Source organism: Scyliorhinus canicula, chromosome 20 (genome assembly GCF_902713615.1).
Source record: "Scyliorhinus canicula chromosome 20, sScyCan1.1, whole genome shotgun sequence".
NCBI lineage: Eukaryota > Metazoa > Chordata > Chondrichthyes > Carcharhiniformes > Scyliorhinidae > Scyliorhinus > Scyliorhinus canicula.
In genome coordinates, this window is record NC_052165.1 from 83,081,533 (window position 1) to 83,108,559 (window position 27,027).

Here is a 27,027-nt window from a genome sequence, read left to right on the forward strand (position 1 = left end):
CACCGGGCCCAGTTCTCCTCCGGAAGCACGTCCAGACACATAAAATGGACCCACTAGTAGAGAGGGTACTACTGCTACACTTGAACCTACACTACGCCTTTACAGAACACCCCGACGGCCGTCAGGACACCGTTTCCCTCTGGGACCTGGCGCCCGCAGGATCCACCACCACCACCACCGCCGAGGTACCCCTCACACTACACCCCACCTGACCCCCCCACGCCCTGCGCTCCCACGCCTTCAGGTTTCCTGCGCCCCCCTTCGCCCGTCGCACCGGTCAGGAACGAAGCTCTGAATGATCCACCCCCGGAGTCCACCCTCAGATCCACACTGTCCGTCAGCGCACAGCCATCCGAAGCAGCTGCATCCCTAGTGCTCCGCCAATCCCAGCGGACGACTCGGCCACCGGACCGGCTCAATTTGTAGACCCGTCACCCCCGCCGGACTTTATTTTTTTTACAGGGAGTGAATGTGGTGAATGTATAATGCTTAATTCACACTATGTATCGCTGTGTCCCTCTGGGCTCCGTCTGTGAGCCGTTGCGTGGCTCTGCCCACAGGGGGACATGAGGAGCTTGTACAGGGCTCCTCCCTTGGCTCCACCCATGGTTCCGCCCATGGCCCCTCCCACTACCGGAAGTATAAAGTGCTGCGGTCTTGTGAGTCTACCCTCAGTTCTTCTGGTCGCAGGCAGGCTCAGTTGTAAGTCTATTAAAGCCACAGTTTACTTCCTCTCGTGTCTCGAGTGAATTGATGGTCACATCAGTTAGGTGAAAGAGAGAGAAGAGGTGTCCGTCGGACCTGAGAGGGACACCTCTCCTCGGGCCAAAGGTGGAGACAGGCGGACCTGAGAGGAGCACTTCTCCTCGGGCCGGGGGTGGAGACAGGCGGACCCGTGAGGGACACCTCTCCTCAGGCCGGGGGTGGAGACAGGCGGACCCGTGAGGGACACCTCTCCTCAGGCCGGGGGTGGAGACAGGCGGACCTGTGAGGGACACCTCTCCTCAGGCCGGGGGTGGAGACAGGCGGACCTGAGAGGGACACCTCTCCTCGGGCCGAAGGTGGAGACAGGTGGACCGGAGAGGGACACCTCTCCTCGGGCCGGGGGTGGAGACAGGCAGACCTGTGAGGGACGCCTCTCCTCGGGCCGGGGGTGGAGACAGGCAGATCTGTGAGGGACACCTCTCCTCAGGCAATGGGCTGAATCTGGAAATCAACCCAGTACGGATGTCACAGGAACATGATAAGTTCATGATAAATTGACTGGTAGGTAACTGCTAATTTGCATTATTTATTCTAAATTACTTTCTGATTAAAGATAAAAAGGAGAGATATTGTACAGATTAAAGAAACTAAAATCCAGTTGAAAATTTTAAAAAGCAAATAAAAAATAAAGTAACGAAAATAGCGATGCTGGGCTGGACGATGTGTTGGATGTATCTGCATGATATGGGAGCTGTAATAAAAGCAAATTACTGCAGATGCTGGAATCTAAAACCAAAGAGAAAATGCCGGAAAATCTCAGCAGGTCTGGCAGCATCTGTAGGGAGAGAAAAGAGCTAACGTTTCGAGGCCAGATGACCCTTTGCCAAAGCTGGTTGATGTGGGTGCTGCTTGACTCCATTGTGATTTCTGGTAACCACATCTGCAGCAAGTGTTAATGACCTGGAGTCTGAGCTCCGTACACTGTTACACATTAGAGAGGGGGAAGAGTAACTTGGACGCTGTGTTCCAGGAGGCGTCAAACCACTTAGATTAATTACCTTGAATTCGGCCAGTAGTTAGGGACAGGCCAGCGACTATGAGTGAGGCAGGCGGTAGGGTTGCAGGAGCTTCAGCCCTTGTCCTTGTCCAGCAGGTTTGAGATTCTTACTCCCTATGTGGATGAGAGTGGGGAGGATGTGAAAACTGACCACAGCCATGTGGTCATTCAAGTGGAGTTGAAAAGAGAAATGTTGTCATAATCGGGGTTAGTATCGTAAGGGGCATAAACATTGTTCTCTGTGACCAGGATTAAGAATCCCACAGGGTGTGTTGCTGAACAGGTGTGCCAGGGTTCAGGATGTCTCTTCTGGGCTGCAGAGGAACTTGGAGTTAGAGAACAAAGAACAAAGAAAATTACAGCACAGGAACAGGCCCTTCGGCCCTCCCAGCCTGCGCCGATCCAGATCCTTTATCTAAACCTGTGGCCTATTTTCCAAGGATCTACTTCCCTCTGTTCCCCGCCCATTCATATACCTGTCCAGATGCCTCTTAAATGATGCTATCGTGCCCGCATCTACCACCTCTGCTGGCAAAGCATTCCAGGCACCCACCACTCTCTGCGTAAAAAACTTTCCACTCACATCTCCCTTAAACTTTCCCCCTCTCACCTTGAAATCGTGACCCCTTGTAATTGACACACCCAATCTTGGAAAAAGCTTGTTGCTATCCACCCTGTCCATACCTCTCATAATTTTGTAGACCTCAATCAGGTCCCCCCTCAACCTCCGTCTTTCCAACAAAAACAATCCTAATCTACTCAACCTTTCTTCATAACTACCACCCTCCATACCAGGCAACATACTGGTGAACCTCCTCTGCACCCTCTCTAAAGCATCCACATCCTTCTGGTAATGTGGCGACCAGAACTGCACGCAGTAGTCCAAATGTGGCCTAACCAAAGTCCTATACAACTGTAACATGACCTGCCGACTCTTGTACTCAATACCCCGTCCGATGAAGGCAAGCATGCTGTATGCCTTCTTGACCACTCTATCAACCTGCGTTGCCACCTTCAGGGTACAATGGACCTGAACTCCCAGATCTCTCTGTACATCAATTTTTCCCAGGACTCTTCCATTGACCATATAGTCCGCTGTTGAATTAGATCTTCCAAAATGCATCACCTCGCATTTGCCTTGATTGAACTCCATCTGCCATTTCTCTGCCCAACTCTCCAATCTATCTATATTTTGTTGTATTCTCTGACAGTCCTCCTCGCTATCTGCAACTCCACCAATCTGAGTATCATCTGCAAACTTGCTAATCGACCACCTAAACCTCCCTCTAGATCATTTATGGATATCACAAACAACAGTGCTCCGAGCACAGATCCCTGTGGAACACCACTAGTCACCCTTCTCCATTTTGAGATACTCCCTTCCACCACTACTCTCTGTCTCCTGTTGCCCAGCTAGTTCTTTATCCATCTAGCTAGTACACCCTGAACCCCATACGACTTCACTTTTTCCATCAACCTGCCATGGGAAACTTTATCAAACGCCTTACTGAAGTCCATGTATATGACATCTGCAGCCATTCTCTCATCAATTAACTTTGTCACTTCCTCAAAGAATTCTATTACTGTATATACTCGCGTATCATGCGACTTTTGAAGACTTAAATTGTAACCTAAATTTGGGGGGGTCGCATGATACGCGAGATACAAAATTTGCGGGTGTTTTACTTGCTGTTTTTTTCGACAAGGAAGGAAATCTATAGAACATGTGGGAACCTGCACCTTTTATTGTTAATGACACTCTACCTGCTGGTTAAACAAATACAGCTTGGTAAACAGAATAAGGATTGCACTACTGATAAATCAAGACATTCATTTAATCCTTCCAGTTTGGTAATGTATATGTAAGTCCGCTTACTCGATTCATAAAGCAAATAACGCAACCCATAGTTAAGCAGATGCAGTAAAAGGCAATCATGATCTAAGGGGGCATTGTTCAGGTGCTGACTACTATTATTAAAGTTATCCAAATAAAATGTCTGATTATTGCTAGCTAGCGACTGTAACTCTAACAGTAAGAACCCTTCAACCCTGGAGATAAGATGATTTCTTTCACAGTTTTTGAAATCTGCGCGTTTCCATAATAAATACATTTTAAAAAATATACTACTGACCATCATAGGGGTGTATATAATTCTTCGTTACATTATTCAATACATGGCCGTCTTTTTCCGATACAGAATTCGCGGGTGTTTTACTTGCTGTTTTTTCTGATGGGAAGATGTTCAGCCACTTGACGTTTCCATTCATAAAAACATGAATGGAAACATCAAGTGGCTGAACATCTTCCCATCAGAATGCTGTGGTCAAAATCTGAAGAGTAGTATTCCTGATCACATGGGTAGTTTATTCAATACATGGCCGTCTTTTTCCGATACAGAATTTGCGGGTGTTTTACTTGCCGTTTTTATGAACGGAAACGTCAAGTTGCAGAACAACGCTAGTAAAGACAGCTGGAAAGCTGTTCGATTCGCTAACAGCTTTCACAACAGAATCCACTCGGCAGAATCCACAGACAATGATACCATTTGGAAGTTTTAGTTTGGACATTAATTTCCAAAAAAGTGACTCGCATGATACATGAGATATAGCATAGAATCATGTTTTGGGGCTGAAAATTTAGGGGTCGCATGATACGCGAGATCGCATGATACGCGAGTATATACGGTAGGTTTGGAAGACGTGACCTTCCCTGCACAAAACCATGCTGCCTATCACTGATAAGTCTATTTTCTTCCAGATGTGAATAGATCCTATCCCTCAGTATCTTCTCCAGCAGTTTGCCTACCACTGACGTCAAGCTCACAGGTCTATAATTCCCTGGATTATCCCTGCTACCCTTCTTAAACAAAGGGACAAATTAGCAATTCTCCAGTCCTCCGGGACCTCACCCATGCTCAAGGATGCTGCAAATATATCTGTTAAGGCCCAGCTATTTTGACCCTCGCTTCCCTCAGTAACCTGGGATAGATCCATCCGGTCCTGGGGACTTGTCCACCTCAATGTCTTTTAGAATACCCAAAACCTCCCCCTTCCGTATGACGAGTTGACCTAGAATATTTAAACATCCATCCCTAGCCTCAACATCCATCATGTCCCTCTCCTTGGTGAATACCGATGCAAAGTACTCATTAAGAATCTCACCCATTTCCTCTGACTCCACACATAAATTCCCTCTTTTGTCTTTGAGTGGGCCAATCCTTTCTCCAGTTACCCTCTTGCTCCTTATATATGAATAAAAGGCTTTGGGATTTTCCTTAACCCTTTTAGCCAAAGATATTTCATGACCCCTTTTAGCTCTCTTTATTGCGCATTTGAGATTTGTCCTACTTTCCCGATATTCCTCCAAATCTTATTCAGTTTTAAGTCGCCTAGATCTTATGTATGCTTCCTTTTTCATCTTAGCTAGTATCACAATTCCACCCGTCATCCACGGTTACTAATCTTGCCAGGTCTATCCCTCATTTTCACAGGAACATGTCTGTCCTGCACTCTAATCAACCTTTCATAAAAGACTCCCACATTTCAAATATGGATTTACCCTTAAACAGCTGCTCTCAATCCACATTCCCTAGCTCCTGCTGAATTTTGTTATACTTGGCCTTTCCTCAATTTAGCACTCTTCCTTTAGGACAACTCTCGTCTTTGTCCATGAGTATTCTAAAACTTACGGAATTGTGATTGCTATTCCTAAAGTAATCACCCACTGAAACTTCAACCACCAGGCCGGGATCATTCCCCAATACCAGGTTCAGTATGGCCCCTTCCCGAATTGGACTATTTACATATTACTCGAAAAAACTCTCCTGGATACTCCTTACAAACTCTGCTCCATCTATGCCTCCAACACTACACGAGTCCCATTCAATGTTGGGGAAGTTAAAATCGCCCATCACAACCACCCTATTGCTCCTACATTTTTCTATAATCTGTCTGCATATTTGTACCTCTACTTCATGCTCACTTTTGGGAGGCCTGTAGTAAAGTCACAACAATGTTACTGCACCCTTCCTATTTCTTAGCTCTACCCATATTGCCTCAGTGCTCGAATCCTGCATTGTGCCCTCCTTAATCACAGCTGTAATATCATGTCTGACTAGTAATGCAACTCCTCCAACCCTTCTACCTCCCTCTTTATCCCTCTTGAAGCATCTATACCCTGGGATATTCAGTTGCCAGTCCTGCCCTTCCCTCAACCAAGTTTCAGTAATACCAATAACATCATTTAAAAAAATTTTTTTTTTAATTTTCTTTGCACTGGAGTGCTGAGCTTGTGGCATTTGAGTGCTACAGTGAGAGTTTGGTGACTGAGGGAGTATAAGGGTTCATTTTTATTTAAAGTCTAGTATTTCTTTTATTTAGTTAATTAACTTAAAAGTTGCTGTTTGGTCTACAAGAAGGTGAATTTTGAATCAGCTTTAAACAAGGTTCTACTTGTACTTACTTGCAGCTGGAGCTTGTTAATTAGTTAATTGCATTTGGCCAGTTTTCAGAGCTCCTATTTATGCTGTGACTCTTCACAGCATAAATAGGAGCTGGTTACAGTGCAGACTTTGTTTGCACTGGAGTGCTGAGCTTGTGGCATTTGAGCGCTACAGTGAGAGTTTGGTGACTGAGGGAGTGCTGAGCTTGTGGCATCTGAGTGCTACAGTGAGAGTTTGGTGACTGAGGGAGTTAGGTGAGGAGGGAGTAAGGTGCTCCTTACATTTAATTTCCTATATTTATCAAAGAGCGTGAAGGGAGCCAGGAGTTTAGAGTACAGCTGACTGGAAGCAGAGTCGGAGGGCGGAGGTCCAGTTGGTCCACGGGGCAGCTATATTCTGTAAGGTAAGAGGGGATAGAGGCTAGGGCAGTTGCATGCTCCTCCTGTAGGATGTGGGTGGTGAGGGAAACCACTGGTGCCCCCGCTGACTATACCTGCGGGAAGTGCACCCAACTCCAGCTCCTCAGAGACCATGTTAAGGTACTGGAGCTGGAGCTGGATGAACTTTGGATCATCCGGAAGGCAGAGGGGGTTATCAAGAAGAGTTACAGGGAGGTAGCCACACCAAAGGTACTGGACAAGAGTAGCTGGGTTACAGTCAGGGGAAAGAAAACTAACAGGCAGACAGTGCAGGGATCCCTCGTGGTCGTTCCCCTTCAAAACAAGTATACCGTTGTGGATGCTGTTGGGGGGGATGACCTAACGGGGGAAGGCCCCAGCGGCCAGGTCTCTGGCACTGAGTCTGGCTCTGGGGCTCAGAAGGGAAGGGGGGAGCATAAAAAAGCAATAGTAATAGGAGATTCAATGGTTAGGGGAATAGAAAGGAGATTCTGTGGTCGCGAGCGAGACTCCCGAAAGGTATGTTGCCTCCCGGGTGCCAGGGCCAGGGATGTCTCGGATCGTGTCTTCAGGATCCTGAAGGGGGAGGGTGAGCAGCCAGAAGTCGTGGTGCACATTGGTACCAACGACGTAGGTAGAAAAAAGGGTGTGGAGGTAATAAACAAGTTTAGGGAGTTAGGCTGGAAGTTAAAGGCCAGGTCAGACAGAGTTGTCATCTCTGGTTTGTTACCGGTGCCACGTGATAGCGAGGCTAGGAATAGGGATAGAGTGCAGTTGAACACGTGGCTGCAGGAATGGTGTAGGAGGGAGGGCTTCAGGTCTTTGGATAATTGGAGCGCATTCTGGGGAAGATGGGACCTGTACAAGCAGGACGGGTTGCATCTGAACCAGAGGGGCACCAATATCCTGGGGGGGAGGTTTTCTAGTATTCTTCGGGAGGGATAAACTAATTTGGCAGGGGAATGGGAACCGGATCTGCAGTCCAGCAACTAAGGAAGCCAATATTCAGGATGCCAAAGCACGTAGTGATGCAGTGCGGAAGGTAACACTGACAAAGGAGAGTACTTGCAGGCAAGGAGATGGGTTGAAGTGTGTATACTTCAACGCAAGAAGCATCAGGAATAAGGTGGGTGAACTTAAGGCATGGATCTGTACTTGGGACTACGATGTGGTGGCCATCACGGATACTTGGATAGAAGAGGGGCTGAAATGGTTGTTGGAGGTTCCTGGTTATAGATGTTTCAACAAGATTAGGGAGGATGGTAAAAGAGGTGGGGGGGGGGGGTGGCATTGTTAATTAGAGATAGTATAACAGCTGCAGAAAGGCAGTTTGAGGGGGATCTGCCTACTGAGGTAAAATGGGTTGAAGTCAGAAATAGGAAAGGAGCAGTCACCTTGTTGGGAGTTTTCTATAGGCCCCCCAATAGCAGCAGAGATGTGGAGGAACAGATTGGGAAACAGATTTTGGAAAGGTGCAGAAGTCAAAGGGTAGTAGTCATGGGTGACTTCAACTTCCCAAACATTGAGTGGAAACTCTTTAGATCAAATAGTTTGGATGGGGTAGTGTTTGTGCAGTGTGTCCAGGAAGCTTTTCTAACACAGTATGTAGATTGTCCGACCAGAGGGGAGGCCATATTGGATTTAGTACTTGGTAATGAACCAGGGCAGGTGATAAATTTGTTAGTGGGGGAGCATTTTGGAGGTAGTGACCACAATTCTGTGACTTTCACTTTAGTTATGGAGAGGGATAGGTGCGTGCAACAGGGCAAGGTTTATAATTGGGGGAAGGGTAAATACAATGCTGTCAGACAAGAATTGAAGTGCAGAAGTTGGGAACATAGGCTGTCAGGAAAGGACACAAGTGAAATGTGGAACTTGTTCAAGGAACAGGTACTGCGTGTCTTTGATATGTATGTCCCTGTCAGGCAGGGAAGAGATGGTCGAGTGAGGGAACCATGGTTGACAAGAGAGGTTAAATGTCTTGTTAAGAGGAAGAAGGAGACTTATGTAAGGCTGAAGAAACAAGGTTCAGACAGGGCGCTGGAGGGATACAAGATAGCCAGGAGGGAACTGAAGAAAGGGATTAGGAGAGCTAAGAGAGGGCATGAAAAATCTTTGGCAGGTAGGATCAAGGAAAACCCCAAGGCCTTTTACACATATGTGAGAAATATGAGAATGACTAGAGCGAGGGTAGGTCCGATCAAGGACAGTAGCGGGAGATTGTGTATTGAGTCTGAAGAGATAGGAGAGGTCTTGAATAAGTATTTTTCTTCAGTATTTACAAACGAGAGGGGCCATATTGTTGGAGAGGACAGTGTGAAACAGACTGATAAGCTCGAGGAGATACTTGTCAGGAAGGAAGATGTGTTGCACGTTTTGAAAAACTTGAGGATAGACAAGTCCCCCGGGCCTGACGGGATATATCCAGGGCCGGCTCAAGACACCGGCAACTCGGGCAGTCACCCAGGGCGCCATGTGCTGGGGGGCGCCAGAGACTCGGGTCCCGCGCATGCGCAGTTGGGCAGGTACCAACCAGCGCATGCGCGGTGGCCGCCCTCCCCCAAGGTGCCCCCCCCGGTCCGCCCCCCCGCTCGGTCCGCTCCCCCCCTCGGTCCTCCCCCCCCTCGGTCCTCCCCCCCCCCTCGGTCCTCCCCAACCCACCCCCCCCTCGGGTCCGTCCCCCCCCACCGCCCCCCTCGGCCCTGCCCCCCCTCGCCCCCGCCACCCCTCGGCCACCCCTCGGCCCCGCCCCCCACCCCTCGGCCCCGCCCCCCCCAAGGGCGCCGAAGTTCAGCTTGCCCGGGGCGCCAGCAACCCTAGGGCCGGCGCTGGATATATCCAAGGATTCTATGGGAAGCAATTAATGAAATTGCAGAGCCATTGGCAATGATCTTTTCGTCCTCGCTGTCAACAGGGGTGGTGCCACCCTACCTCCTCCTCTAACCAAAAAAAACCCACGGTCGTTGGGAAGCGGGAGCAGGGGCGTGTCGTGAAGGTGAGTGAGTGCCTTTAAATTTGCTTACCTTTCAGCGGGAGCAGGGTTTGAGGGAATATCAGGTAAGCGCTTCCTTTCTTTTTCTTGTTTTTCTTTTAAATCTAGAGGTGATGCTCCTCCTGCAGAATGTTTGAGGTGAGGGACACCGTCAGTGTCCCTGCTGATTTCATCTGTGGGAAGTGCACCCAACTCCAGCTCCTCAAAAACCGTGTTAGGGACCTGGAGCTTGAGCTGGATAAACTTCGGATCATTCGGGAGGCAGAGGGGGTCATAGATAGAAGCTTCAGGGAGGTAGTTACGCCAAAGAATAAAGATAGATGGGTGACGGTGAGAGGGGCTGGGGTAAGCAGTCAGTACAGGGATCCCCTGTGGTCGTTCCCCTTAGTAACAAGTATACCGTTTTGGATACTTGTGGGGGGGACTTACCAGGGGTAAGCCATGGGGTACGGGCCTCTGGCACGGAGTCTGTCCCTATTGCTCAGAAGGGAAGTGGGGAAAGGAGTAGAACATTAATAATTGGGGACTCAATAGTCAGGGTCACAGATAGGAGATTTTGTGGGAGCGAGAGAGACTCACGTTTGGTATGTTGCCTCCCAGGTGCAAGGGTACGTGATGTCTCGGATCGTGTTTTCCGGGTCCTTAAGGGGGAGGGGGAGCAGCACCAAGTCGTAGTCCACATTGGCACTAACGATATAGGTAGGAAAGGGGACAAGGATGTCAGGCAGGCCTTTAGGGAGCTAGGATGGAAGCTCAGAGCGAGAACAAACAGAGTTGTTATCTCTGGGTTGTTGCCCATGCCACGTGATAGTGAGACGAGGAATAGGGAGAGAGAGCAATTAAACACCTGGCTACAGGGATGGTGCAGGCGGGAGGGATTCAGATTTCTGGATAACTGGGGCTCTTTCTGGGGCAGGTGGGACCTCTATAGACAGGATGGTCCACATCTGAACCTGAGGGGCACCAATATCCTGGGGGGGGAGATTTGTTAGTGCTCTTTGGGGGGGTTTAAACTAATTCAGCAGGGGCATGGGAACCTGGATTGTAGTTTTGGGTACGGGAGATTGAGAGTATAGAGGTCAGGAGCACAGATTTGACTTTGCAGGAGGGTGCCAGTGTTCAGGTAGGTGGTTTGAAGTGTGTCTACTTCAATGCCAGGAGTATACGAAATAAGGTCGGGGAACTGGCAGCATGGGTTGGTACCTGGGACTCCGATGTTGTGGCCATTTCAGAGACATGGATAGAGCAGGGACAGGAATGGTTGTTGCAGGTTCCGGGGTTTAGGTGTTTTAGTAAGCTCAGAGAAGGGGGAAAAATAGGGGGAGGTGTGGCGCTGCTAGTCAAGGACAGTATTACGGTGGCGGAAAGGATGCTAGATGGGGACTCTTCTTCCGAGGTAGTATGGGATGAGGTTAGAAACAGGAAAGGAGAGGTCACCCTGTTGGGAGTTTTCTATAGGCCACCTAATAGTTCTAGGGATGTAGAGGAAAGGATGGCGAAGATGATTCTGGAAAAGAGCGAAAGTAACAGGGTAGTTGTTATGGGAGACTTTAACTTTCCAAATATTGACTGGAAAAGATATAGTTTGAGTACATTAGATGGGTCGTTCTTTGTACAATGTGTGCAGGAGGGTTTCCTGACACAATATGTTGACAGGCCAACAAGAGGCGAGGCCACATTGGATTTAGTTTTGGGTAATGAACCAGGCCAGGTGTTAGATCTGGAGGTAGGTGAGCACTTTGGAGACAGTGACCACAATTCGGTGACCTTTACGTTAGTGATGGAAAGGGATAATTATACCCCGCAGGGCAAGAGTTATAGCTGGGGGAAGGGCAATTATGATGCCATTAGACATGACTTAGGATGTGTAGGTTGGAGAAGTAGGCTGCAAGGGTTGGGCACACTGGATATGTGGAGCTTGTTCAAGGAACAGCTATTGCGTGTTCTTGATAAGTACGTCCCAGTCAGGCAGGGAGGAAGGGGTAGAGCAAGGGAACCGTGGTTTACCAAAGAAGTGGAATCTCTTGTTAAGAGGAAGAAGGAGGCCTATGTGAAGATGAGGCGTGAAGTTTCAGTTAGGGCACTTGATAGTTACAAGGAAGCGAGGAAGGATCTAAAGAGAGAGCTAAGATGAGCAAGGAGGGGACATGAGAAGTCTTTGGCAGGTAGGATCAAGGAAAACCCAAAAGCTTTTTATAGGTATGTCAGGAATAAAAGAATGACTAGGGTAAGAGTAGGGCCAGTCAAGGACAGTGGTGGGAAGTTGTGTGTAGAGGCTGAGGAGATAAGCGAGATACTAAATGAATACTTTTCGTCAGTATTCACTCAGGAAAAAGATAATGTTGTGGTGGAGAATGCTGAGACCCAGGCTATTAGAATAGATGGCATTGAGGTGCGTAGGGAAGAAGTGTTGGCAATTCTGGACAAGGTGAAAATAGATAAGTCCCCGGGGCCTGATGGGATTTATCCTAGGATTCTCTGGGAAGCCAGGGAAGAGATTGCTGGGCCTTTGGCTTTGATTTTTATGTCATCATTGGCTACAGGAATAGTGCCAGAGGACTGGAGGATAGCAAGAAGTTGAGTAGAGATAACCCCGGTAACTATAGGCTGGTGAGCCTCACGTCTGTTGTGGGTAAAGTCTTGGAGAGGATTATAAGAGATACGATTTATAATCATCTAGATAGGAATAAGATGATTAGGGATAGTCAGCATGGTTTTGTGAAGGGTAGGTCATGCCTCACAAACCTTATTGAGTTCTTTGAGAAGGTGACTGAACAGGTAAATGAGGGTAGAGCAGTTGATGTGGTGTATATGGATTTCAGTAAAGCGTTTGATAAGGTTCCCCACGGTCGGCTATTGCAGAAAATACTGAGGCTGGGGATTAAGGGTGATTCAGAGATGTGGATCAGAAATTGGCTATTTGAAAGAAGACAGAGGGTGGTGGTTGATGGCAAATGTTCAGAATGGAGTTCAGTTACGAGTGGCGTACCACAAGGATCTGTTCTGGGGCTGTTGCTGTTTGTCATTTTTATAAATGACCTAGAGGAGGGCACAGAAGGTTGGGTGAGTAAATTTGCAGACGACACTAAAGTCGGTGGAGTTGTAGACAGTGTGGAAGGATGTTGCAGGTTACAGAGGGACATAGATAAGCTGCAGAGCTGGGCTGAGAGGTGGCAAATGGTGTTTAATGTAGAGAAGAGTGAGGTAATTCACTTTGGAAAGAATAACAGGAATGCCGACTCTTTGGCTAATGGTAAAATTCTTGGTAGTGTGGATGAGCAGAGGGGTCTCGGTGTCCATGTACATAGATCCCTGAAAGTTGCCACCCAGGTTGATAGGGTTGTGAAGAAGGCCTATGGTCTGTTGGCCTTTATTGGTAGAGGGATTGAGTTCTGGAGCCATGAGGTCATGTTGCAGCTGTACAAAACTCTGGTACGGCCGCATTTGGAGTATTGCGTACAGTTCTGGTCGCCTAATTATAGGACGGACGTGGAAGCTTTGGAACGGGTGCAGAGGAGATTTACCAGGATGTTGCCTGGTATGGAGGGAAAATCTTATGAGGAAAGGCTGATGGACTTGAGGTTGTTTTCGTTAGAGAGAAGAAGGTTAAGAGGTGACTTAATAGAGGCATACAAAATGATCAGAGGGTTAGATAGGGTGGACAGTGAGAGCCTTCTCCCGCAGATGGAGGTGGCTAGCACGAGGGGACATAGACTTAAATTGAGGGGTAATAGATATAGGACAGAGGTCAGAGGTAGGTTTTTTACGCAAAGAGTGGTGAGGCCGTGGAATGCCCTACCTGCAACAGTAGTGCACTCGCCAACATTGAGGGCATTTAAAAGTTTATTGGATAAGCATATGGATGATAATGGCATAGTGTAGGTTAGATGGCCTTTAGTTTTTGACTTCCCATGTCGGTGCAACATTGTGGGCCGAAGGGCCTGTACTGCGCTGTATCGTTCTATGTTCTATGTTCTATGTACCAGAGGATTGGAGAGTGGCGAATGCCGTGCCCCTGTTCAAAAAAGGGAATAGAGTTAACCCTGGGAATTACAGGCCAGTTAGTCTTACTTCGGTGGTAGGCAAAGTAATGGAAAGGGTACTGAGGGATAGGATTTCTGAGCATCTGGAAAGGCACTGCTTGATTAGGGATAGTCAGCACGGATTTGTGAGGGGTAGGTCTTGCCTTACAAGTCTTATTGACTTCTTTGAGGAGGTGACCAAGCATGTGGATGAAGGTAAAGCAGTGGATGTAGTGTACATGGATTTTAGTAAGGCATTTGATAAGGTTCCCCATTGTAGGCTTGTGCAGAAAGCAAGGAGGCATGGGATAGTGGGAAATTTGGCCAGTTGGATAACAAACTGGCTAACCGATAGAAGAAGGAGAGTGGTGGTGGATGGCAAATATTCAGCCTGGAGCCCAGTTATCAGTGGCAGGGATCAGTTCTGGGTCCTCTGCTGTTTGTGATTTTCATTAACGACTTGGATGAGGGAGTTGAAGGGTGGGTCAGTAAATTTGCAGACGATACGAAGATGGGTGGAGTTGTGGATAGTAAGGAGGGCTGTTGTCGGCTTCAAAGAGACATAGATAGACTGCAGAGCTGGGCTGAGAAGTGGCAGATGGAGTTTAACCCTGACAAGTGTGTGGTTATCCATTTTGGAAGGACAAATATGAATGCGGAATACAGGGTTAACGGTAGGGTTCTTGGCAATGTGGAGGAGCAGAGAGATCTTGGGGTCTATGTTCATAGATCTTTAAAAGTTGCCACTCAAGTGGATAGAGCTGTGAAGAAGGCCTATGGTGTGCTAGCATTCATTAGCAGAGGGATTGAATTTAAGAGCCGTGAGGTGATGATGCAGCTGTACAAAACCTTGGTCAGGCCACATTTGGAGTACTGTGTGCAGTTCCTGGTTGCCTCATTTTAGGAAGGATGTGGAAGCTTTGGAAAAGGTGCAAAGGAGATTTACCAGGATGTTGCCTGGAATGGTGAGTAGGTCATACGAGGAAAGGTTGAGGGTGCTGGGCCTTTTCTCATTAGAACGGAAAAGGATGAGGGACGACTTGATAGAGGTTTATAAGACGATCAGGGGAATAGATAGAGTAAACAGTCAGAGACTTTTTCCCCGGGTGGAACACACGATTACAAGGGGACATAAATTTAAGATAAATGGTGGACGATATAGAGGGGATGTCAGAGGTAGGTTCTTTACCCAGAGAGTAGTGGGGGCATGGAATGCACTGCCTGTGGAAGTAGTTGAGTCGGAAACGTGAGGGACCTTCAAGCGGCTATTGGATAGGTACATGGATTAGGGTAGAATAATGGAGTGTAGGTTAACTTCTTAAGGGCAGCGCTGTGGATAGCACAATTGCTTCACAGCTCCAGGGTCCCAAGTTCGATTTCGACTTGGGTCACTATCTGTGTGGAGTCTGCACATCCTCCCCGTGACTGCGTGGGTTTCCTCCGGGTACTCCGGTTTCCTCCCACAGTCCAAAGATGTGCAGGTTGGGTGGATTGGCCATGAAAAATTGTCCAAAATTCTATGATTAACCTAGGACAAAAGTTCGGCGCAACATCGTGGGCTGAAGGGCCTGTTCTGTGCTGTATTTCTCTATCTATCTCTATCTCTATCTATCATATACCCAGCTACTAATCCAAGCCCTAAGTTCATCTGCCTTACCTGCTACACATCTCGCATTAAAACAAATGCACCTCAGACTACCAGTCCCTTTGCATTCATCATCTCTTCCCTGTCTACTCTTCCCCTTAGTCACATTGAGTTTATTATCTAGTACCTTACTGGCTTTAGTTGCTGCCTCTTTACTGACCTCTAACGTCCTAATCTGGTTCCCATCCCCCTGCCACATTAGTTTAAAACCTCCCCAACAGTGTTAGCAAAAGCACCCCGAGGATATTGGTTCCAGTCCTGCCCAGGTGTAGACCATCCAGTTTGTAATGGTCCCATCGCCCCCAGAACCGGTTCCAATGTCCCAAAAATCTGAACCCCCTCCCTCCTGCACCATCTCTCAAGCCACGTATTCATTCTGACTATTCTTGAATTTCTACTCTGACTGTCTCGTGGCACTGGTAGCAATCCTGAGATTACTACCTTTGAGGTCCTACTTTTTAATTATCTCCTAACTCCCAAAATTCTGATTGTAGGACCTCATTTGTTTTTTCACCTATATCGTTTGTGCCTATATGCACCATGACAACTGGATGTTCACCCTCCCCCTTCAGTATGTCCTGCAGCCGATCTGAGACATCCCTGACCCGAGCACCCGGGAGGCAACATGCCATTCGGGAGTCTTGTTTTTGACCACAGAAACACCTGTCTACTCCCCTTACAATTGAATCCCCTATGACTATAGCCCTGCCAGTCGTTTTCCCGCCCTTCTGTGCAGCAGAGCCAGCCATGATGCCATGAGCCTGGCTACTACTGCCTTCCCCTGGTGAGTCATCTCCCCAACAGTATCCAAAACGGTATACCTGTTTTGGGGGGAGATGACCGCAGCGGACACCTGTACTGCCTTCCTGCTCTTTCTCTGCCTTTTGGTCACCCATTCCCTGTCTCCCTCACCAATCCTAATCTGCGGTGTGACCAACTCACTGAACGTGCTATCCACAACCTCCTCAGCATCGCGGATACTCCAAAGTGAGTCCAGCCGCAGCTCCAGAGCCGTCATGCGGTCTAACAGGAGCTGCAGCTGGACACTTCCCGCACATGAAGGAGTCAGGGGCATCGGCCACGTCCCTGAACTCCCACATTGAGCACGAGGAGCATAACACGGGTCTGGGATCTCCTGCCATTTTTACCCTTTTCCTTAACTGACTACAAATATAATATCAAATAATTAATTAGTGAAAGGAATAAAGATTTAACTTACCAATCACAATACTCACCAACACAAAGAGTTAAATTTCTCCCAGCTGTTGCTAATTGGAGCACATTCCTTACCAGCCAATCGGGTCACTGCTTTGCTGTGATGTCACTCTTCAAAGTAAGTTTTTTAAGTTTTAAAGAGGTAAGCTTACCTTCCCAACGACCCCTCGCCACTGCTCCCGCCGAAAATCTTAAGGCTGCTGCTCCTTATCACAACGGTCTTTTTTTTTGGTTAGAGGAGGAGGGCAAATGGGCGACACTACACATGTAGTGTCTCGGGTTTAGCCGCTGCCCAAATATATCAGTTCACTCACCTTCCCAGAGCGCAATTCGGCCGCTCCCACTCAGCTCCTCCCTTTCACCGCTCCTGCAAGGTAAGTTTTTAAAATAAGAAAACTTACCTTTCCAACAGCCCCCTGGTTACTGCTCTCGCTGAAAAAAAGCACACTCCACGCTCCTGAAAGCTTAAAGAACCAGTCAGCATGGTCCACATAGGTATCAACGACATAGGTAGAACAAGAATAGAGATTCTGTTGAGGGAATATGAGCGGTTAGGGGCTATATTAAAAACCAGAGCCAAAAAGGTAATATCTCCGGATACCACCTGAGCCATGAGCTAATTGTCATCGGGTCAAAAAAAATAAAGAGGTAAAGGTTGGTGTGGGGGAAATTGGTTTGAATTCATGAGACATTGGCACCAGTACTGGGGAAAGAGGGAGCTGTTCAGTTGGGATGTTCTTTACTTCAATCATGCTGGGACCAGAGTCCTGGCAATTCACATAACTAGATTGTGCTTTTAACCAAATATTAGGGAGGTGGGGGGGGGGGGGGGGGGGGGGGGGGGGGGGGGGGGGGTTCGGTTGCATGGAAAATTAGAAAATCAAAGTTAAAAGAGCAGATAAGAATGAAGGTAAATGATGAGGTGGATTGTTACAACACAATGACAGGAACAGAGAGAACGTGTGAATGTCATTTTGCACCAAACATTAGACCAGAATAGGGAAATTTGATAGTAGGCTTTGTGTCTAAATTCAGAACAAATTACTGAGTTAACAGTGTAAATAGAGACAAAGTGTATGATTTGGTGGCGATTACTGAGACATGGTTACAAGCAGACCAGGTATGGGAGTTGATCACCGGTATCGGCAGCCAAAACCGGCAGTTTTGCTAGCCTCCTGCAAAACGGAAAATGACTCTGGACTTTCTCCAGATTCGCGCGCGTTTTCTTGCGGGCATGGGGACATAAGCCGCATGATCAGAGATCTCGTCCAGGGATGGGGAATAGGACTAGCTTGGTACTCTTTTAGGAGCCAGTAAAGACAGTATAGTTGAATGGCCTCCCTCTGTACTGTATAATTCTATCATTCCATGATGAGATTTTTTTAGTACAAGGTATTTAAAAATGTAATTTTCATTGTCTGTTGTGGTGCAATTTAAACCTGCCAACCATAAGCATAGGATTGCTCTAACCCCCCCCCCCCCCCCCCCCCCCCCCACCGGATTGCCCTGGATCATTATTCCAGTGATCATACCACTCTGCTGCCGCCTCCAATTATCTCCCGATTACCCTTCCTTTAAGGAATCTGCCATAGGTGCATGAGTCTGCCCCCAGGAGTCTCCCATTGTCATCCTTCCTCGTTTTCTGTGTCAACTCCATTATCCTGCATGGCGTCCTGCTCCATCTCCATCTGTTCCTCATTATTCTTCAGTTGAGTTGACCTTACCATGCCACCGGTTTATAAGAACACGAGAACATCAGAACTAGGAGCAGGAGTAGGCCATCTGGCCCCTCGAGCCTGCTCCGCCATTCAATGAGATCATGGCTGATCTTTTGTGGACTCAGCTCCACTTTCCGGCCCGAACACCATAACCCTTAATCCCTTTATTCTTCAAAAAACTATCTATCTTTACCTTAAAAACATTTAATGAATGAGCCTCAACTGCTTCACTGGGCAAGGAATTCCATAGATTCACAAACCTTTGGGTGAAGAAGTTCCTCCTAAACTCAGTCCTAAATCTACTTCCCCTTATTTTGAGGCTATGCCCCCTAGTTCTGCTTTCACCCGCCAGTGGAAACAACCTTCCCGCATCTATCCTATCTATTTCCTTCATAATTTTATATGTTTCTATAAGATTCCCCCTCATCCTTCTAAATTCCAATGAGTACAGTCCCAGTCGACTCAACCTCTCCTCGTAATTCAACCCCTTCAGGTCTGGGATTAACCTAGTGAATATCCTCTGCACACCCTCCAGCGCCAGTACGTCCTTTCTCAAGTAAGGAGACCAAAACTGAACACAATACTCCAGGTGTGGCCTCACTAACACCTTATACAATTGCAGCATAACCTCCCTAGTATTAAACTCCATCCCTCTAGCAATGAAGGACAGAATTCCATTTGCCTTCTTAATCACCTGTTGCACCTGTAAACCAACTAGCACACCCAGGTCTCTCTGCACAGCAGCATGCTTTAATATTTTATCATTTAAATAATAACCCCGTTTGCTGTTATTCCTACCAAAATGGATAACCTCACATTTGTCAACATTGTATTCCATCAGCCAGACCCTAGCCCATTCACCTAACCTATCCAAATCCCTCTGCAGACTTCCAGTATCCTCTGCACTTTTCGCTTTACCACTCATCTTAGTGTGATCTGCAAACTTGGACACATTGCCCTTGGTCTCCAACTCCAAATCATCTGCGTAAATTGTGAATAATTGTGGGCCCAACACGGATCCGTGAGGGATACCACTAGCTACTGATTGCCAACCAGAGAAACACCCATTAATCCCCACTCTTTGCTTTCTATTAATTCACCAATCCTCTATCCATGCTACTACTTTACCCTTAATGCCATGCATTATATCTAATGCAGTAACCTTTTGTGTGGCACCTTGTCAAAGGCTTTCTGGAAATCCAGATATACCACATCCATTGGTAAATTATCACTAGTGCATTTGCAATTTTCCTAGCCATCTCTTTTCGCACTCTGGGATGCGTTCCATCAGGGCCAGGAGACTTGTCACCTTTAGCCCCATTAGCTTGCCCATCACTACCTCCTTAGTGATAACAATCCTGTCAAGGTCCTCACCTGTCATAGCCTCATTTCTATCAGTCACTGGCATGTTATTTGTGTCTTCGCCTGTGAAGACCGACCCAAATAATCTCCCATTTTTAAAACTCCTTTCTCATCCTCTAAAGGAACAATATTTACCTTAGCCACTCTTCTTTGTTTAATATATTTGTAGAAACGTTTACTGTCTGTTTTTATATTCTGAGCAAGTTTACTCTCATAATCTATTTTACTCTTCTTTATAGCTTTTTTAGTAGCTTTCTGTTGCCCCCTAAAGATTTCCCAATCCTCTAGTCTCCCAGCAATCTTTGCCACTTTGTATGCTTTTTCCTTCAATTTGAATCCCTTATTTCCTTAGTTATCCAAGGTCGATTTTCCCTCTTTCTACCGTCCTTCCTTTTTGTTGGTATAAACCTTTGCTGAGCACTGTGAAAAATTGCTTGGAAGGTTCTCCACTGTTCCTCAACCATAAAGTATTTGCTCCCAGTCAACCTTAGCTAGGTCTTCTCTCATCCCATTGTAATCTCCTTTGTTTAAGCACAAAACACTAGTATTTGATTTTACCTTCTCACCCTCCATCTGTATTTTAAATTCCGCTATATTGTGAAAATGAAAATCGCTTATTGTCACGAGTAGGCTTCAATGAAGTTACTGTGAAAAGCCCCTAGTCGCCACATTCCGCCGCCTGTCCAGGGAGGCTGGTACGGGAATCGAACCGTGCTGCTGGCCTGCTTGGTCTGCTTTAAAAGCCAGCGATTTAGCTGAGTGAGCTAAACCAGCTCCTCGCTCCTGCAGAGAGGATCCCTAACTATGAGATCATGAATCAATCCTATCTCATTACACAGGACCAGATCGAGGGCCGCTTGTTCCCTCGTAGGTTCCATTACATACTGTTCTAGGAAACTATCGCAGATACATTCTGTAAACTCGTCCTCAAGGTTGCCTTGACCGACCTGGTTAAACCAATCGACATGTAGATTAAAATCCCCCATGATAACTGCTGTACCATTTCTACATGTATCAGTTATTTCTTTGTTTATTGCCTGCCCCACCATAACGTTATTTGGTGGCCTATAGACTACTCCTATCAGTGACTTTTTCGCCTTACTATTCCTGATTTCCACCCAAATGGATTCAACCAGATACTCCATAGCACCGATGTCATCCCTTCCTATTGCCCGGATGTCATCCTTAAATAACAGAGCTACACCACCTCCCTTACCATCCACTCTGTCCTTCCGAATAGTTTGATACCCTTGGATATTTAACTCCCAGTCGTGACCATCCTTTAACCATGTTTCAGTAATGGCCACTAAATCATAGTCATTCACGATGATTTGCGCCATCAACTCATTTACTTTATTCCGAATACTACGAGCATTCAGGTAAAGTACACTGATGTTGTTTTTTTTACCTCTGTTTTGAATCTTAACATCTCCAGTTTTATTCCTTTTAGTATTACTGGGCCTATTCACTGAGCTCCCCTCAGTCACTGTACCTTGTACTGTCACCCTTATTGATTTTTGACTATGGCTTCTCTGCCTTCCACTTTCCCCCTTATTTCCTTTTGCTTCTGTCCCTGTTTTACTACCTTCCAACTTAATGCATCGGTTCCCATCCCCCTGCCACATTAGTTTAAACCCTCCCCAACAGCTCTAGCAAACATCCCCCCTAGGACATCGGTTCCAGTCCTGCCCAGGGGCAGACCGTCCGGTTTGTACTGGTCCCACCTCCCCCAGAGCTGGTTCCAATGTCCCAGGAATTTGAATCCCTCCCTCTTGCACCATCTCTCGAGCCAAGCATTCATCTTATCTATCCTGACATTCCTCCTCTGACTAGCTCGTGGCACTGGTAGCATCTTGAGATTACTACCTTTTGAGGTCCTACTTTTTAGTTTAACTCTTAACTCCCTGAATTCAGTTTGTAGGACCACATCCCGCTTTTTTACCTATATTGTTGGTGCCTATCTGCACCACGACAGCTGGCTGTTCACCCTCCCTTCCCCCCCCCCCCCCCCCCCCCCAGAATGTCCTTCAGCCGCTCCGAGACATCCTTGACCCTTGCACCAGAGAGGCAACATACCATCCTGGAGTCTCGATTGCGTCCGCAGAACCGCCTGTCTATTCTTATGATTGAGTCCCCTATCACTATAGCCCTGCCATTTTTCTTCCTCCCCTGCTGTGCAGCAGAGCCAGCCACGGTGCCATGAACCTGGCTGCTGCTGCCTTCCCCTGGTGAGCCATCTCCCTCAACAGTATCCAAAGCGGTATATCTGTTTTGCAGGGAGATGACCGCAGGGGACACCTGCACTGCCTTCCTACTCTTGCTCTGTCTTTTGTTCACCCATTTTCTATCTCCCTCAGTAACTTTCACCTGCGGTGTGACCAAGTCGCTAAACGTGCTATCCACGACGTCCTCAGCATCGCGGATGCTCCAAAGTGAGTCCTTCCGCAGCTCCAGAGCCGTGAAGTGGTCTAACAGGAGCTGGAACTGAACACACTTCTTGCACGTGAAGGAGCCAGGGACAGTGGACATGTCCCTGAGCTCCCACATCGCACACGAGGAGCATGACGTGGGTCTGGGATCTCCTGCCATGTCTTAAACCTTAGGTAAACTTATACAACTACAATTTCAAAAAAACGAAAGAAAAATAAATAAATTAGACAATGAAAAGAAAAACTACTTACCAGTCACTTACCAGGGTTAAAAGCACATCCTTCCCACCCAGCTTCGAATTCCCACCTAGCTTTAAATTCCCAAACTCACTCTTGGTTGTGCCTCACTCTGGCTGTGTCTTCTCTGGCTCACTGGGAGAATTCACCCAGGGTCTCAGATGCTCCCTGGTTCTCTCCCTGCAGATTAAAAGTTACAGGCCAGAAGAAAGAGAGAGAACAAAACAGTAGAGAAAAAGCACCTTCTCCCACTCTGCACCAAATTACCTCACTGCACCAAATTACCAAGTTCCAACTTCCCACTCTGGATGTGATTCGCTCCGGCTGTGTCTTCTCGACTTGTGCAAAGCTTACTGAGTGCGCTTTCTGTCTGTCTTTTATACAGACCTCAGCTAACCAGGGTGACTCACACTACCTACTGTGCTGTCTGGTTGTCGGCCACTCTGCTGCACCATAATTTGCAGCATGCAGCACATGGCAACAGTACTTGGGACCCTGGCAGGAGATTACCTCAGTGATCCTTTAGAATGGTCAAGACATCTAATGTGCATCTTCAAGATGCCGATAACCTGCTCAATCGTGATGCAGGGCTGTTACTTTCGGATTCTATGCACAGCCACCATAACGGAGTCTTCAGTCAGCTCCTTAAGGGGCACCCGTTGTCCTTCAGAAACTAAGCATGGAGCTGTGGAACCATAGAATCCCGACAGTGCAGAAAGAAGCCATTTGCCCCATCGAGTCTACACCAACCCTCTGAAAGAGCACCCTACATAGGCCCTCTCCCCGTCCTTTCCTAATATCTCTGTAACCCCATCTAACCTGCACATCCCTAGACACTAAGAGGCAATTTTAGCATGGCCAATCCACCTAACCTGTATACCTTTGTATTGTGGGAGGAAACCCACACGGATACGGGAAGAAAGTGAAAACTCCACACAGATAGTCACCCAAAGCTGGAATTGAACCCGGGTCCCCGACGCTGTGAGGCAGCAGTGCTACCCACTGTGCCACCGCATTTGCCAATGTGTCAAAGCTAAGGCAGCTGTGATTTGCTCAGTATAAAGAAAATCATGGCAGCTTCCAGACTTATGTGCATATGCATACAGGAGCATGTTCAAGGAGTGGAAGGGTTTCCTGCTGATGAACTGGTGCCCTTAGAGTGACACGGGTGTGCCTGAGGGAAGCCTGGGATTTTTCTGAAGTCCTCTGTGTCTGTGCTGACACATCCAATGGTGCCTCATATCTTAGCAAGCATAGAATCTGAACGGATGCACTTGTGGACAGCTGGTTGTGGACTGTCACAGTCTGTGGAAGACGTCTGGCAGCTTTAAAATTTATAACCACAGTCTTCTTAAGTGCCACTAGGAGGGCATGCAGATTTGAAGAATGTGTTGTTGGATTTTGTTTGGCACATCGCTCTACTACCTGTGCTCGGAACATCATCAACCTTCTTCTACAGTGGGTTTCTGTCATTTCCAGATATGTCCTTTGGATTTGGTCGACCCTTAACTCAGCTAAGGGTCGACCAAATCCAAAGGACATATCTGGAAATGACAGAAACCCACTGTAGCCCAGTGTGTACTGCACTGCCTCCTAACCCCTGACCTTGTACTCTGCCGCTGACTGCATGTTGTCCACACTTGTATGCTTCTATGACCCACATGCATGCAGGTTCTACCCCTATTCCTCATCTTCTCTGGCATGATACGCACTTTTCCCCTTAACTGCCACAGTCTCCTTCCTCCCAGCTGGATGCCCGAGTCAAGAGGCCAAAAAGATTTGCCCTTCTAAGGCAGACGTCCCATCCATTGATTCTCTTGGGTATCAGCCACCACCTGTGTCTGCAATGGTTGACCTTCTGTGACACTTCTTGAAATTCATTTGCGCTCTCATCAATGAACAAGCTTTATGACTTCTGCATAAAGTTGTAAATCAAGGCTGGAATTTTTCGACCGTTGCAATTCACTTTTCCCACCGGCAGCATACCCCGCCTATGGGTTTCCCAGCTGCGTGTTCACGGGACCCTGGGCAGATGTCAGACGTAGATTCTGTCCTACAGTAGTATGGTCAGAGGGGTAGCTGGTGTGAGCACCAGAAGCATCTGCATCACCTGGTACTGCCTGGAGGACAAATATAATTTACATCTTGATGTTGAAGCCCTTAGTGATGGTGCTCTGTGTCTGCACCTAGCTCTGGGAACCCTCAGCAATGGCACTCTGTGACTTGACCATGCTCTCAAGGCCTTCAGCTGTGGTCATATCATAGATCATAGAATTTACAGCGCAGAAGGAGGCCATTTGGCCCGGGTCTGCACCAGCCCTTGAAAAGAGCACCCTACTTAACCATACACCTCCATCTTATCCCAGTAACTCACCTAACCTTTTGGACACCAAGGGCAATTTAGCATGGCAAATCCACCTAACCTGCACTTCTTTGGACAACGGGAGGAAACTGGAGGACTGGTGCAAACTCCACACAGACAGTAACCGGAGGCCGGAATTAAGTCTGGGATCCTGGAGCTGTGAGGCAGCAGTGCTAACCACAGCGTGCCACAGGGGTCCTCAGACACTGCTCCATGCCTTGAACTCTATCATTCATGACTCATAGAACATTACAGCGCAGTAGAGGCCCTTTGGCCCTCGATGTTGCGCCGTCCTGTGAAGCCCCTCTAAAGTCCTTCTACACTATTCCCTTATCGTCCATATGTCTATCCAATGACCACTTGAATGCGTTTAGTGTTGGCGAGTCCACTACTGTTGCAGGCAGGGCATTCCACGCCCTTACTACTCTCTGAGTAAAGAATCTACCTCTGACATCTGTCCTAAATATATCTCCCCTCAATTTAAAGCTTTGTCCCCTCGTGCTGGACATCACCATCCGACAAAAAAGGCTCTCAATGTCCACCCTATCTAATCCTCTGATCATCTTGTATGCCTCAATTAAGTCACCTCTTAACCTTCTCTCTAATGAAAACAGCCTCAAGTCCTTCAGCCTTTCCTCATAAGATCTTCCCTCCATACCAGGCAACATCCTTGTAAATCTCCTCTGTACCCTTTCCAATGCTTCCACATCCTTCCTATAATGTGGCGACCAGAACTGCACGCAATACTCCAAATGTGGCCGCACCAGAGTTTTGTACAACTGCAACATGACCTCATGTCTCCGAAACTCAATTCCTCTACCAATAAAAGCTAACACACCGTACGCCTTCTTAACAACCCTCTCAACCTGGGTGGCAACTTTCAGGGATCTATAGACATGGACACCGAGATCTCTCTGCTCGTCCACACTACCAAGAATCTTACCATTAGCCCAGTACTCTGTCTTCCTGTTATTCCTTTCAAAATGAATCACCTCACACTTTTCTGCATTAAACTCCATTTGCCACCTGTCAGCCCAGCTCTGCAGCTTCTATATGTCCCCCTGTATCTTGTAACATCCTTCTGCACTGTCCACAACTCCACCGACTTTAGTGTCATCTGCACATTTACTCACCCATCCTTCTACGCCCTCCTCCAGGTCATTTATAAAAATGACAAGCAGCAGCGGCCCCAAAACAGATCCTTGTGGTACACCACTAGTAACTGGACACCAGTCAGAACATTTCCCATCAACCACCACCCTTTGTCTTCTATCAGCTAGCCAATTCCTGATCCAAACTGCTAAATCACCCTGAATCCCATGCGTCTGTATTTTCTGCAATAGCCTACGGTGGGGAACTTTATCAAACGCTTTACTGAAATCCATATACACCACATCAACTGCTTTACCCTCATCCACCTGTTTAGTCACCTTCTCGAAGAACTCAATGAGGTTTGTGAGGCACGACCTACCCTTCACAAAACTATGTTGACTATCTCTAATCAAATTATTCCTTTCCAGATGATTATACATCCTATCTCTTATAAATCTTTCCAAGACTTTTCCCGCAACAGACGTAAGGCTCACTGGTCTATAGTTACCGGGGTTATCTCTACTCCCCTTCTTGAACAAGGGGACAACATTTGCTATCCTCCAGTCTACTGGCACTATTCCTGTAGACAAAGATGACTTAAAGATCAAAGTCAAAGGCTCAGCAATCTCCTCCCTAGCTTCCCAGAGAATCCTAGGATAAATCCCATCCAGTCCAGGGGACTTATCTATTTTCACACTTTCCAGAATCGCTAACACCTCCTCCTTATGAGCCTCAAGCCCTTCTAGTCTAGTAGCCTGTATCTCAGTATTCTCCTCGACAACTTTGTCTTTTTCCTGAAAAAATACTCATTTAGCACCTCTCCTGTCTCCTTGGACTCGACGCACAACTTCCCACTACTGTCCTTGACTGGCCCTACTCTTACCTTAATCATTCTTTTATTCCTGACATATCTATAGAAAGTTTTAGGGTTATCCTTGATCCTACCTGCTAAAGACTTCTCAAGTCATCGTCTGGCTCTTCTTAGCTCTCTTTAGAGCCTTCCTAGCTAACTTGCAACTCTCAAGCGCCCTAACTGAACAATCACGTCTCATCTTTACATACTCCGTCCTGCCTCAGGCTTTCCACTGCGGTTGCCATCCTTGTAGTATTGGCCTGGGTGCCACGCAATGCTGGCAACATCTCCTGCGACTGAAGGCTTTGGGAATCCTACAATTGGCCTTGCAGTTGCAGGAATGTCATTGACAGCTCCTCCTGGGTTTCCTGGCTCTGTTGTCAGAACTGACTGCAGCTGCCACCGTCTTCCAAGTTGCCTGGGATCTCCCGACAACACACGGATAGACCATCCCTCCTCCACCATGTCCAAATACCTTGTAAGGCCACCCCCTAAAAA

General features: G+C 47.3%; 1 protein-coding gene across 4 annotated transcripts in view; it reads left to right on the forward strand.

Annotated features, from left to right (window-relative positions):
• LOC119955164 (aldo-keto reductase family 1 member D1-like) overlaps nt 1–27,027 on the forward strand; it is a 97,526-nt gene that overhangs the window by 22,675 nt on the left and 47,824 nt on the right. The gene's annotated exons all lie outside the window — the stretch shown is intronic.